The sequence below is a fragment of the Diabrotica undecimpunctata genome, chromosome 2 (genome assembly GCF_040954645.1).
Source record: "Diabrotica undecimpunctata isolate CICGRU chromosome 2, icDiaUnde3, whole genome shotgun sequence".
NCBI classification, from domain to species: domain Eukaryota; kingdom Metazoa; phylum Arthropoda; class Insecta; order Coleoptera; family Chrysomelidae; genus Diabrotica; species Diabrotica undecimpunctata.
In genome coordinates this window covers 37,873,723-37,887,993 of record NC_092804.1, presented here as the reverse complement: position 1 = coordinate 37,887,993, position 14,271 = coordinate 37,873,723, and the positions used below count along the sequence as shown (strand labels likewise).

Below are 14,271 nucleotides of genomic sequence, written 5' to 3'. Positions count from 1 at the left end.
TCTATATTTCCATCAATCCTCCCCGCATACACCCTCGCTCGCTCTTTGCACAACAAAACGATCGGTATCACCGCTCCAATGACATATAGAGCCTCATTTGAAACTTAGGTTAGGATTTAGGACCCATCTTTTGGTGCTACTTGGGCCTCCAATGATTGGCATCAGCCGTATCAACGCCTCCAGATTTCGCTTCGCCTTCTCTACCGTCTTTTGGATGTGTACTCCGAACCTTAGTCCTTCCGACAACCAGACTCCCAGATACTTAATCGATTTAACCGGTGCAACCTCCACACCTTCCACTATAAAGCGAAGAGAGGATTTTTCCCCGCTCCCTTAGAGAACTAACACCTCAGTTTTCTGAGGCGCTAGCTGTAGATCGTTAAAGGCATTCTTGACGTCAAGTAGGATGACAGCCACCCATCTCGTTGTATCCTGCGTAACTAAAGAGGTTACGTCTGTGACCGCATCTATGGTAGACCTTTCAGCTAAAACCATTTTGGCGGTTGCTCAGCGCATGCTTTTCTTCTAGCTCTCGCTCAAGGCGGCCAATTTAGCTATCGAGCTTCTTCTTCTTCTACTTCTTGGAGACCTTTCGATCTGTTTAATTCTGAAGCTGACTCTGGTTAATTTCCTGGGAGGTAGATTGCCAACTATCCCTCCATCTTTTAGGTGGTCTTCCGGGAGGTCTTGAACCGGGCGGGTTGTTTTCTAGGGCAATTTTTGGGAGTCTATTTTCATCCATTCGTCTTACATGATTGCACCACATCCTCTTACGCTGCCTTCCCCATCGTACAATATCTTGAATTTTGCACTGCTGTCTAACGTTTGTATTTCTCACCCTGTCTCTTCTTGTTTTGCCCACTATTGTCCTTAGGGTTTATATTTCCGCAACCCTTAGCATCTGTTTCGTTTTGTTGGTATCTTCGCGCACTTCTATGCCATATGTCATGATCGGTCGCATGCAAGTCTTGTAGATTCTAATTTTACTATCTGTTCGCATATACGTATTTGACCAGACTATCTCCCGCAGACATCCCGACAATTCGAATGCTTTGTTGATCTGACTCCTTATGTCCTTTACTGGGTCGTGTATGCTTGATATATCTATGCCCAGATATCTGAATTGCATCACCTGTTCTACGAGGTTGTTCTCAACCAATAATTTAAGAATTTGAACGGATCTTTTGCTATTGTCATACATTTAGTTTTGTTGGTAGAAATGGTCATATTTAGTTGGCGGCTTATTTGAAAGAACTGAAAGAGCTATCTCTGAAGATCATCTTATGATTCGGCAATAATTGCTGCATCATCTGCGTAACACACTATACCAATTCTTTTGTTGCCCATTCTGTATCCGAGATTGAGAGATGTTACTTTGTTTATAATTTTGCCCATGAGTAGGTTAAACAAGAAGGGGCTTAAACTGTCGCCTTGTCTAATTCCTCCCGGTGTTGGAATATTTTCAGTGAATTGGTCTCCTGCTCTAACTTTGGTTACATTTTTGTTATTTAGGTTATGGACTATCTTTGTTATGTTGGTCGGTGTTTTCGAGATAGCTTAGCTATCGAACTAAGAAGGCAAATTGGCCGAAATCGCACCTCATCCTCTTCACCTCTACGTTTCGGGATAAGGACAACCTTAGCTTCTTTCAACATTGTTGGAAACTGCTGTTGTTCAAGCAGTTTGTTTAGCAATCTCGGGAAAACCTGCGGGTATCTTAGTGCGGCGAGTCTTAGTGTGCGTTCATAACGAGGCGACGACCCTCGATCGGACCATAGGATGGTATTATATTATCATCGCCACGTAAAATAAATGCATTATTTTAAATGCGAGCGTTCACTGTCGTGCTATCGTGCTATGCTCTAGGCAAGGATACCATGCGATGATCTCCGTAATGAACGCACCCTTACTGTCTCCGGCATGACATTATTAATACACATCATATGATATAATAAATCCATGAGTATATTTAGAATTAAAATAAACGAGTTTAAAAAAAGTAAATAAATAAATATTCTACGAAAAGCATCCTACAACGAAATGATTAATTTTGAATATCTTACCTGTTTATTCACATGATCCTTCGAATTCCCAGAAACATCGTCACAAATTGTACAGTAGTTACTCTAGGAAGCAGCTGATATGATATTGGAGGTCAATTATCTCAGTGATAAGCAACTACCATATCGCGAGAACTGATTCACGTCATCTGCAACAAGAATAAGAACAATGATTTGACATATTCAATTATCAATAATAAGTACTATAATGATTGTTTTAATGAGAGGACGGTAGAGATTAGTCGGCACGGGAGTATCTTAAAGATGATAATATCTTAATTATACTTATAAATTTTAAAAAATACAGGGGGAGCTATTTATGTTTAAGATGGACAAATAAAAGAAATATTTTTGAAAATCAATTGAAATGATTTAGTTTTAAAATATGAAGAACAAACAACACACTTTTGAATGTATTTGAACTCATTTTCAAAAAGTGTTTTTTCACTCATTGAATAACTCTAAAATTTCATCTCTTTTACATGCAACAACTCTTCTCGCGTCGATAATTTTTGGATCCCACAATTTATTTTTATAGTTGGTCCAGACGCAAAAAAATTATTTTAAATAAAAAAAAATAAAACTCTCGGGTTCGAATAACCTTTGTCCATGGACATGATCAATTAAATACTAACGCTATAATGTCAGTCTTAAACAAAAAATGACAATTTAATGGACTGGATTCAACAAACTCTTACCTAATGCTATTTTTTTAGTGCTTTAGAGTAGCGTCGGAAACCTTCCATTTGAATTTTGGTATTTTCTTTGTTTTTTGAGTACTGTCTCTTTGAGTTACTTTTCTTTGTTAAGTACGTTTTAAAGAGAACAAAAATGGTACAAATTTACAAATCAATTTCATTTATCATTTCAAAAAATTTTGGCAATGACTTTCCTTTCGATAAATAGCAGACTTTAGTATTTAAAAATACCTGCTTATGGCCACAGTCCATTCACACAAGTGAAGTATAAATATATGCGAATCTGTGGCATTAGCTTCCATAAAATTAATTGTGCTTATTGTTCCATCCAGTGAATGTTTTGTCGGTTTTTGGATATTACTACGAGCTAAGTCGGTAAAGACAGAAAAAAACCAATATTTAATCTGGTACAATTTTTAAAACGTGTTACCAGCTCCGTTACATTTCTTGACACTGCATCTGTACTAATTTCATTACATCTTAATCGTCTAATTTTTTAACTGTCATAAACTTATTCTGCTTTTATCTAATTGATACGTGCTTTTGCGAATTATTCAATCTACTACTGTTGTACTGTCTTTTCTCGTAATAACGCTGCCACCAATATTTGACAGCCGAAGTCAGCATTTATAACTGTCCCTAAAAAACAAATCGCAAAAGAGTGATCTAACTATCGAAAACTCAGCCTCATGAGTCATACTTTAAAAGTACTCCTTAACGTAATACATAGAAGAATCTATTCAAAATTTGAGGAGGATATAAGTGAGACACAGTTCGGGTTTCAAAATGAAATGGATACTCGAGAAGGACTATTTGAAATCAACATACTGATTCAGCTATGTCGTGATGTAAACGGTGACCTACACTTGCGGTTTGTTGACTACGAAAAAGCTTTCGATAGTGTAAGACAAAAAACTAATATCAATACATATATATATATATATATATATATATATATATATATATATATATATATATATAAGAAAAAGTAGTCCAAAGTTTTTTGACTAGTTTGGAAAAAATATATGTAAATACTTTTTTCTTTTTGGGTGTGGTAGTCAATAAAAATAGAGCTTTGCTAAGGCGTACTATTTATTCTGAATCCAAGCTTTCGGTGGTTTTTTGCCACCTTTATCAAGGTCTACAAAGAAAATTACTATGAAGTAACAAACTGAATGGTGCCAAAAAGGCTGTAAAAAACTATAAAAAACTTACCCGAATGTAAGATTCGTGGCATAAACAACAACGTTAAATAACATGATAAAACTGAGGTTGCAACTAAACTTAAAAATGTTACTGTTAAAAAACACTTTAAAAATTACTAAAAACGTTACAAGTTAAAAACAAAATGTAGGACGACATGTTGAAAACAGTCGTCGTTGCAGGCTTGATTTCAGTCACATTTCACGAGCAGAAAGAGAAAGTGAGTGGATAATTATTGTTTAAATAGTTTGGAGAAAATACAAAAAACAACTTTGAAAATAACGTCTAACAGAATACTGTTAGTGAATTTTTAGTACTGCCAACTGTATTACCAACTTGAAATTAAGCGGGAAATTAAAAATGTAAATTATAACATAAGCAATCGAAAGAAAATAGTATTTAGTAAATAGGTTTAGAAAAAAGGTATGTTTAGAAAAATAGGTTGTTTTTTCTAAACCTATTTACTAAATACTATTTTCTTTCGATTGCTTATGTTATAATTTACATTTTTAATTTCCCGCTTAATTTCAAGTTGGTAATACAGTTGGCAGTACTAAAAATTCACTAACAGTATTCTGTTAGACGTTATTTTCAAAGTTGTTTTTTGTATTTTCTCCAAACTATTTAAACAATAATTATCCACTCACTTTCTCTTTCTGCTCGTGAAATGTGACTGAAATCAAGCCTGCAACGACGACTGTTTTCAACATGTCGTCCTACATTTTGTTTTTAACTTGTAACGTTTTTAGTAATTTTTAAAGTGTTTTTTAACAGTAACATTTTTAAGTTTAGTTGCAACCTCAGTTTTATCATGTTATTTAACGTTGTTGTTTATGCCACGAATCTTACATTCGGGTAAGTTTTTTATAGTTTTTTACAGCCTTTTTGGCACCATTCAGTTTGTTACTTCATAGTAATTTTCTTTGTAGACCTTGATAAAGGTGGCAAAAAACCACCGAAAGCTTGGATTCAGAATAAATAGTACGCCTTAGCAAAGCTCTATTTTTATTGACTACCACACCCAAAAAGAAAAAAGTATTTACATATATATATATATATATATATATATATATATATATATATATATATATATATATATATATATATATATATATATATATATATATAAGCAAGTTGACAGTAAAATCATAAAGATAAACCAAACATTACGTTGGAACCAAAGTGCCATAGTTCAAATTCATGGGCAACAGCCAGAAGAAATAAAGATCTGTAGAGGTGTTTTATCACTATTTGTTTAACTTATATTCTAAAGAAATTTTCAAAAACACGTTCAATAATATCAAAGCGGGAGTTACCATTAACGGAAAATTAATTAAAATTTAAAAGGAAAATTCCCAGTGGTTGGCTGTATGTATACCATAGGTTAAAAAAACCCACACTGAAGTAAAAACTTCTTTTTGTACAATGCTATATACCATTGTACAAAAATAAGTTTTTACTTCATTGTAAGTTTTTTAGGAAAATTAATTAACATCTTACTGTTCAATGACACTGTGGTCATTGCAACGAGCATAGAAGACCTACAACATCTAATCGAAAGCTTAAGTATGAATCGTTGGATAGTGCTCAGACGGGAATTACTATAAACTCTAAAAAAACAACAAAATATATTACAAAATTACAAAATTATTATTAAATTACAAAAAGACAAAAAATATACACCACATGTTGACAATAAATGGTAACGTGATAGAACAAATAGAAAAATATCAGTAAGTACTTGGGAACTTTGGTCAATGAAACCAATGATTATACTGCAGAAGTAAACAACCAAATAGAGATTGGCAGATCATTATTTATACGAATGAAGCCACTTTTATCGTACAAAAATCTAAATTTGGAAGTCAGACTAGGTAACATTCGATGTTATATATTTTTAATATTATTAATTGGATCTGTGTTCAAGAGGCTTGACCTCACCCTAAAAACAAAAATAAGGCTCCTTAAATGTTACGTGTACTCAGTGCTTCTGTACGGAGTAGAAACGTGGACTTGAAACTCTATCAAAACTTCAGGTTTTTGAGCTATAGTTATACACAAGGATCCTGAAGATACCATGGACAGACAAAGTCACCAATGAAGAAGTACTGCGGAGGATGAACACAACCGCGGATTTGGTGTCAACATCGTAAAGGGTCGTAAGCTGAAGTACTTGGGACATATAATGAGAAAGTAAGGCAGATACGAGCTACTCCAATGCATTTTGCAAGGTAAAATTGAAGGAATAGGGGCCCCAGGACGAAGAAGAATATCCTGAGAGCATGGTATAGAAAGACCTCAACACAGTTATTCCGTATAGCAACCAACAAAGTCATCATAGCCAGAATGATCGCCAACGTTCGGAACGGACAGGCACTCTAAGAAGAAGAATTGGCAATTAAAAATGCAATTTAAAAAGAATGGAGGCTTTCGAACTCTGGTTATAACGCAAAATATTAAAACTATTATGGACTGATAAAATTCCAAATAACTAAGTACTGGAGAGGGTTTCTAAAGAAACATACCTAATCACCACTATACAAACAAGAAAAGCAGAATACGTAGGCCACGTGATGAGGAGACCAAAATATGAAATTTTGAGAATCACAATACAGGGAAAGTTTCAAGGAAGATCTGTTGGCCAAAGGCAGAATTCTTGGTAGAAGAATCTACGTGATGGGTATCAATGCAGATTGACTGAATCACATGACAATCATGTTAAATAGTAATGGTATAATGACACGTGGTAGATTTTATAAGATTTCATATAAAGGGAACATACATCTTCCCTGCTCGAAAAGAGGACGACTTTGTGTAACGGTTAGTGCCAGCCAACAATATTTTGTATGGTCCAATCCATACTTCATCTAACATATTTCTGTTTAGACGGTTTCCGTTCTCCACATACATTAAATCTTCAACAGTTAATTCAATTTCCTTCCTATGCAACTCGAATCACTTTTTATTATAATTGTATGATTTTTTTGTACTTTTAAAAGCAATTTTGCGTTCATTAGGAAGAATGCTTACATTTTCCCCTTCTAATAAATATTTTGGTGCAAATTTTGTAATTGTATGTTCTGTTTTATTATATGTTTGTACACATTCTTGGGAAATTTTTGTCCATGCAGTTTTCTTATCACTTACATTTATTTTGCATCATTTTATTAACTAATGTTCGGTTTAGTCTTTCATTGATACCGTTTGAAAATGCTGCATTAACAGCAGTGAATATCATTTTAATTTGATTGTTCCGTAAAAAATATTTGAATTCTTTTGGAATTTATTCCAGGATATTGATCAGTCAGCACAGTTTTACTTTCGTCATCCTGTGTCACCTTTTTAATTATTTTCATGAAGTCGTTAGAATTTTTTTTCGATGACAAAATATATATCTTGAGAAATGGTCTACTAAAAGATGTAAATTTTTTTTTGTTGATCCGATCCAAGATCCACCAAATCGTATCGATGGAAACAATTTCAAATGAATATGTCGCTGGTCCTAACTGGAACAATAAACCATATTTAATTTTCCTTCTTGATTTGTTTATATGCAGAATTATCTCTTTTTTATGAGCATATTCTAATATAGAACCATTTATTTATCTGAGCTCAATGGCATAACTCACTAGAGTCCACCCTTTGTCTGCATATGTGTGACAAAGCTTTTTTTTCATTCTACCCAATCAGAATTTATTTTACAAGCAATAAACTGTTCCAATTGACACACGATCCTTCTAAAAATAATCTTAGAATTTCGATTTTATCGGTGTTTTGATCGAATTTTAATCTAGTACATTCACTTTCAAATATTTCTATCCATTGCAAAACGTTCATATTTTTACCTGTGAATTTTTCTATTACGGATTTTTCTGATATTTGTTTTTTACTACAGGTTTGAGATTTTTGTTTCTCATTTGATGTAGTTATCCTCTCTAAGATTTGTTCTAAAGCTTCCATTGGAACCCAAGTTATGGTCATTTAATATTCTTCAGTGTGAGCGCTTTGCTGTTCCAATAAAAAATTCTTGAAGTACATACTACCATTTCATCCATATAAACTTTTAAAGTATCTTCATCTAACGAGACTGGCACTTTTCTTGTAGTACCCCTTTTTGTTAGAGATCTGTTTACTTTTTGAAAAGCGGTTGTGGCCTTGGACATGAAAGTCGGTACAAGCCCTAAGGCTTCTATATTCTGGATCACGTCACAAATGATGAAGTTTTGAGAAGAATGGGAAAACAAAAGAGATAAGATACCAAAACTAATCATAGAAGGAAAAATAGAGGCTAACAAAGGGTTTGGCCGTACCAGTGTTTCTGGCTGAAGAACATAATATGTGATTTTACAGAACTCAATTCACAAGCACTCCTGAGAATGGGACCTAACCGCAAACAGTTCGCCGAAATTGTTGCGAACCTCCACTGTTGGAGGCGTCTCTTGAAGAACAAGGTTTAATAATAAAAACTGGTACACTTAAGAAAAAATACATTATAAGATTTGAATATTACAAAACTTACTTTTAACATCAAGAACCGCTGTTGTAACGTAAGTCTTATTTTATTTACCGTTTGCTTGTTTGTCAACTTTCTTATTATTAACGTAGGAATTCGGAAAATATTGCTACGTTTTTGTTCAAGCCAATAATAATTTTTAAAGTTTTTATTTCTGCTGAGATTAACTGCAACAATGTTAGTTCACAATGTTCAAAATTTTAGTTGCACAGTTTCAGCGTTTTGTGTGTAAAAAATGTTTTTCAGTTGTCTTTTGTTGATATATTTTTATAAAAATGTGACGCCTATGTCTGTTGCTAAACGATTTTCTTGTCGATATTTAAAAAGCCACACAATCAGATGAAATGGATAAATGGAAGGCTACGTAACGTCGGATGCGGTTCGATTATTGCAGCCAGCACGTCCCCTCATTGGACAACGATTAGGTCATAACTCTTAGTAGGTCAAATGAATTTAAATCCGAAAACAGACACAAAATTACTCCAATCTCGTCTCAGATCAAGGTCAGCATCGTCTCGTAATTCGGATGTCTAACATTTGCTAGACATGGAATTGGAGACACTACAAGTTCAGTATGCATACAAATGAGAACTTTCAATTTTCTCTATTACACTATTTACAGAATTGCTATTTTCTTAAAACTTAAGATATATCACTTTTCAAGAATTTATGTATAAAATATTGTATACAATTTTGGATAAACATTCCTATATATTTCGACAATGATATTTTTAAATAAAATACTTTGGAATCCATAAATTTATTCATTTATACTTTTGCACAAACTATAGAGGCATAAAATTACGTACCCACACCATGAAAATATGGGAGAGTATCTGTGATCGAGAGGCGGATTTATGCTTAGAACAAAAATAGTGGAAAATTGCATATAAATTAGATAGTGAAAAAAATATGGGAATAAAGAAACGTTTAAATGAAATTAGTGAGGCCATATTTTTCTTAGTATTGCAGATGAAGTAAGGTGGATGCGTGGAACGATAAGTATTAAGATACAGTTCAAAATGAACATGTAACGTGTAAAGTAGAAGGATAGTAGAAGTCAAGTGTCAGGAAGGCGAAAAATACATGGTGGGAGACAGTTATAAGACATATGCTTGTGCAAATACTGGTAGGACTTAAGACAAAAACATTGTCAACACCATATAGGTAAAAAATAGAACTGAACTGAAATATTTCTTAAGTCAGCAAGACCACAATTAATAATTAAGAAACAAATCTCAGTATCATAAAAACGTATAAAAGTATATTTATAATACTGTTACGTAAAAATATGAGTCATAGTTTTAACCTGTAAACATGTTTTTATTCTAATATGTTTTAGAGTTTACGAGAAGCTTCGATTTACCTGAGCGACCTTCCAGAACCGATGCGAGGGAAATCCAGTTTGCCTTTACCGTTTCGCCATCGAAGGTTTTAGACTTTTCGAGATAACGGCACTGGTATATAATAACGGAACTTTATTTGGAAGGGACAGTTAATTCTCAAGACCCGCGCTCGCGAATTTGTTACGTACGGATATAATAAATTATTGTCAGATAAGTTAATATAAATAAAGAAATAAATTAAATCCGTAAGTGTTATAAATATTGAACCTTTTAATAAATTCACAACAAATGGTGTCAGAGTGAGATCGAACATAAATTAGACTTATAATAATAATACAAGTGAATATAAAATAAATTGTGAAAATGGCTACGATTTATGAGCTGACAGTGACCAATTTAAGAAGACATCTTGAAGACAGAGAATTAGCTTCCACCGGAAAAAAGGCTGAGTTAGTCCAACGACTAAAGAACGCTTTGCTAGAAGAAGGACTAGATCCAGAGACTTATATATTTGAAGATGCTGTCCTCTCGTCGATTTCGAAAGTTTCTGGTGACATCGCATCATTAGAGAACAAAGTTTCTGGCGATATTTCGAAAGTTTCCGGCGACATCGCATCATTGGAGAACAAAGTTTCCGGCGACATCGCCTCATTAGAAAACAAAGTTTCTAACGAGATTTCTTCGCTGGAAAGCAAAGTCTCTGCTAATATCTCTTTGGAAATCTCTAAAGTAACTTCTGAGATGTCTGCCCTCGACGATAGAATATCTTCGTTAAAAAACCAAGTTGCTGCCGATATGTCGGCCTTCGAAGAAAAGATTAAAGAGATGGAAAGGAAGATGGAGGAAACAGGGACAGCAGAGAGAGGAAACAATCCAATTACAGTGGAGATAAAAGAAGACCAGACGAAATTTAAGTTGGAGACACGGCCGAAATTTGAAGGAAGTGGAGGTTCTATTCATGTTAAAGTCCCAACTTTCGACGGAAAATCATCATGGAACAACTACATGAAACAGTTCGAATCAGCCGCAAGAGCGAATGGATGGTCTGAAAAAGAAAAGGCTGTAAACCTGACTATCGCTCTTCGAGGAGATGCCTTAGATGTGCTTCAGACCATAGCCGTAGAGGAGACCGATGATTTCGAACAACTGAAGAAGAGGTTAAATATGCGATATGGCCACGAACATTTGGAGCATGTATATCAGTCGCAGCTTAAAAATCGTAGACAGAAGAAAGATGAGGCTCTTCAAGAATATGAGGTAGATATTGCCAGATTAGTACGATATGCTTATCCAACAGCTCCCGAAGACATGATGGAAAAATTGGCCGTTCAAACGTTTATTGATGGTCTTCGTGATCATGAAATGCAGAGAACACTACGATTAGCTCGTCACAAGACGCTGGTTGATGTCTTATCCGCCGCTCTCGAATACGAGTCAGCTACGCAGGCCTCTGGCGGGTACAGTAAAGTTAGGACTGTAAAAGAGGAAGGAGATGAAGATAAACTTGACCAGCTCGTTAATATGATGAAAAGCATGACATATAAGAAAACGAAGACCATCAGATGCTGGAATTGTGGCGAAATAGGACACGTGCGAAGCTCCTGTAAGCACCCTAGGTACGACGCAAATCAAGAAACTCACCATCAGGAAAACTAGAACGGGTCAGCCTTAGGGGGGCAGCTTCGACCCAGAACTTTTCCAAAGACCCTCTCATACTAATAGCTTCTTTGAAATGTCGTGAAGATAGTGTATATGTCGATGGAGACATAAATGGTAAAAAGCATACGTTGTTGGTGGATACCGGAGCGACCAGAACCATTATACGCCCGACAGTTATAAACAGCCGAAAGAAACTGTTACCAACAAGGTTGCGACTTGGGACCGCTACAGGTGAAAATGCTAACATTCATGGAGAAATCCAGGTACAATTGGGAATTGGAGCAGAAAAGTTCGTCCATACTGTTATAGTTGCTGACATCGAAGAGGATGTTATATTAGGAATGGACGTAATGAATATGCATGGATTCCAATTGGATTTTAAGAATAAGGTAATCAAAGTTGGCAACGAGGAGGTATTTCTCCATCCACATAATGACAACACTGTGCAAGCAGCCATTACAGAAGATACAGTCGTGCCTGCGAGAAGCGAAACGATTATAGTAGCGCGGCTACAGGGATTTGTGGACGAAGGGAGACCTGTTATGATGGAGCCTTGGAACCACGACGATGAGGTTGGCCGTGGAATCATAATTGGAAAGGAATTGGTGACTTCGGCTAAGGAAATTCCTGTGAGACTTATCAATGTCAACGACTACCCAGTGACCATAAAGAAAGAGACAAAAGTAGGAACTTGTGTACCTGTGACATCCATAATCCGTCAGGCGACAACATCTGATAATTCCAACGACAAATTCGACCAAATGGTTGCAGTTGCAGGACAGTCTCTAAATCAGATGGAGAAAAGGAAATTAAGGGAATTTCTTCGGCAGTATCGTGATATTTTCGTACCGAAAGGAGGAAAGACGGGAAGAACTACGGTTGTTAAGCATAAAATTGATACTGGTAATGCTAAGCCAATTCGTCAAACAGCTCGACGATTACCACAGGCGAAAAGAGAGGAAGCTGAAACGATTGTTCAGGAAATGAAAAAAGACGGGGCGATAGAACCTTCTACGAGCCCATGGGTCTCTCCGGTGGTCCTGGTTAAGAAGAAAGACGGAACGACGAGGTTCTGTGTGGATTACCGTTTGCTGAACAACGTTACCAAGAAAGATAGTTATCCTCTGCCTCGGATCGATGACACATTGGACACATTGGCTGGAAGTAAATTATTTTCTACTTTAGATTTGAAGTCTGGATACTGGCAGGTAGAAATGGACCCAGTCGATAAAGAAAAGACAGCCTTCACCACAGGATCTGGATTGTGGCAATTCAACGTTATGCCATTTGGACTTTGTAATGCTCCTGCGACATTTGAGAGGCTTATGGAAAATGTGTTGAGAGGGTTATCTTGGAAAACATGCCTGGTTTATTTAGATGACATAATCGTCTTGGGGGAGACATTCGAAGATCATTTGAGGAATTTAGAAAACGTTTTTAATCGACTTAAAGCTGCCCAATTGATGCTAAACCCCAAGAAGTGCCAGCTATTTCAAGGTAAAGTCAATTATCTGGGTCATATAGTCAGTAAAGAAGGAGTGGCCGTGGATAAGGGAAAAATCGATTCCATTAAGGAATGGCCAAAACCAACTGACAAACATCAAGTGAGAAGTTTTCTTGGACTACGTACTTACTACCGGAGGTTTATTAAGAAGTTTGCAGATATCGCTAAGCCATTAACGCGACTTACAGAGGAAGCAAGAGAATACCGCTGGGATATAGACTGCCAAAATGCCTTTGAAACGTTGAAAAAGCATTTAATAACAGCACCAATTTTGGGGTATCCACTGCCAGAAGGAGAGTTCATCTTAGATACGGATGCAAGTAATGTGGGAATTGGAGGAGTGCTGTCTCAGATTCAAGGAGGACAGGAACGAGTCCTCGGATATTTTAGTAAAGTTCTTTCAAAACCTGAGCGGAATTATTGCGTCACGAGAAGAGAACTTCTAGCAGTAGTTAAATCAGTAGAGCACTTCTATCAATACATCTATGGCAGAAAGTTTCTAATCCGAACCGACCATGCCGCCCTTAAGTGGTTGATGCAGTTTAAGAATCCAGAGGGTCAGATAGCCAGGTGGATCGAACGACTCCAAGAATACGATTTTAAGATTGAGCACCGGGCCGGAGTTAGCCACAGAAACGCTGATTCTCTTTCCAGAAGGCCATGCTCTGCAGAGTGTTCCCACTGCAACAAAACGGAATCCAAGGAAGCAGCAGTGCTAAGAACGACGATTGTAAACAACGACTGGACGCCTACTAAGATCAGGGAAGAACAAGGGAGAGATCCAGTTATACAGAAAATCCGAAAATGGAAAGAGGAAAACCGTCGACCACCTTGGCAGGAAATATCAAACCTATGCTCAGTAGTTAAGACGTATTGGGCCCAGTGGGACTCATTTATCATCGAAGATGGCTTGCTTAAACGAGTCCTGGAAAATGATGACGGTTCAGAGAAGAGAAGACAGTTGGTGATCCCAAAGAGCAGAATAGCCGAAGTACTTCGTCAGTTACACGACAGTCCATCGGGAGGGCATTTTGGTGTAAGGAAAACCCTTCAGCGAATTCGGGAACGGTTTTATTGGATGAACAATTCCGACGACGTAAAAGACTGGTGTAAGAAATGTACTATTTGTGCTACGAGTAACGGGCCTCACCGAAAAAGGAGAGCTCCTATGAGACAATATAATGTTGGAAGCCCGTTTGAAAGAATAGCTTTGGACATTGCAGGGCCATTTCCAGAAAGTGAAAATGGGGGCAAGTACATGTTGGTAGTAATGGATTACTTCACTAAG

At 36.2% G+C, this 14,271-nt stretch overlaps 1 protein-coding gene across 1 annotated transcript in view; it reads right to left on the bottom strand.

The window, feature by feature from the left end:
* LOC140434425 (transmembrane protein 198) overlaps positions 1–14,271 on the bottom strand; it is a 149,175-nt gene that overhangs the window by 73,463 nt on the left and 61,441 nt on the right. Inside the window, exon 2 of the mRNA XM_072522686.1 lies at positions 2,064–2,209. The gene's annotated coding sequence lies outside the window, so the exon portion shown is untranslated. The remainder of the gene's footprint in view (positions 1–2,063; positions 2,210–14,271) is intronic.